Below are 1,248 nucleotides of genomic sequence, written 5' to 3'. Positions count from 1 at the left end.
CTGGTTCCTAGCAGTAGTGGTGCACGGAAGAAGCACGATGATGGCGTGCCTTCCACAGTGGAACGCAAACCGGAAGTCCTGTGCGATTAGGCGGAAGTGGGTGTGGCCCAACGCGTTTCATCTGCAGGGCAGATTTCCTCAGGGGTTGTGAAGTAGCGGCTTGACATAATGCTATTTATGGTGGATTCCTCAATTTGAATAATTTCCCAATACAATGTTAATATAAGTTCCTAAATGGTTGTTACTGATCATAAAAGAATAATGATGTAACACTATATTCAAATATTCATAAAAGGATATGTATAAAACACAAATATCATAACATCATAATAAAATGGCTAATGTTGAATGTCAAAAACGTAAGTGGGTGAACAGGATAAAGACACAAAGGCACATACATTGGTGCTAACCAATTAAAATATTCAAATAATAAATAATCAGAGGAGCACATACATTAATAATGACCAATTAAAATAATGAATGAATAATATAGTAAATGTTCAGTCAGTCTGACATGATTGATATATACAACATGCCCATACAGTCAATACAGACCTGTATCACTACTCTGACAGTAACATTAAAAGGGGCTCACAGATGATGGAAATAGTGCTTAGACTCAAATTGCAGACTTGTAAGAATATAGAACACTTTAATGTATTAAAACACGCTGTGACTGTGGGGATATAGCAGGGACTCTAGATCCCAAAAAATGAGGAGTAAAGAAGTTGACATATTGCTGATTGTGCATAATATATATGGAACATTAAATCATGGCATGTCAAAGATGGCATGTCCTGCCACTAAAAGCACCGTATTGGGATCAATCTACAACATGTCTACTACTGTACTGGATATTCCCAGGAGGTCACCCATCCCGGTACTAGGCCAGCTCCACTCTGCTTGGCTTCCAAGGTCGGTGGGGGTTGGGCATCACCAGGGTGGTATGACCGTAGTTCCCATGGAGATACTTAACCCAAAGGGACAATAGGGCATGGACACTACGATGTCACCATATGGCAGCCAATATAGACAAATGTTCCTGATTAACCTATATATCCTATCTTATAAGGAAACATCAAACTCCATATTTAATCCCCGGGGTGTTAGAGTATTAAGGTGGAGGATCAATTTGGATTCTTCTCTATTGATGTTTTTGATTGGATCTCCTCCTCGCCAGTTGTTATATACAATCTTAATGCCTAAAAATGTAAGCCCTATAGGGTCACAATTATGCATAGTCTTAAA

At 38.9% G+C, this 1,248-nt stretch overlaps 1 pseudogene; it reads right to left on the bottom strand.

Annotated features, from left to right (window-relative positions):
- Nucleotides 1–839: 839 nt before the first annotated feature.
- Nucleotides 840–958, bottom strand: LOC142098748 (5S ribosomal RNA; annotated as a pseudogene).
- Between the last annotated feature and the right edge of the window lie 290 nt (nucleotides 959–1,248).

Source organism: Mixophyes fleayi, chromosome 7 (assembly GCF_038048845.1).
Source record: "Mixophyes fleayi isolate aMixFle1 chromosome 7, aMixFle1.hap1, whole genome shotgun sequence".
In the NCBI taxonomy this organism is placed as follows: domain Eukaryota; kingdom Metazoa; phylum Chordata; class Amphibia; order Anura; family Limnodynastidae; genus Mixophyes; species Mixophyes fleayi.
The sequence above is the reverse complement of the archived record's forward strand: the minus strand, read 5'-3'. Positions and strand labels throughout refer to the sequence as shown.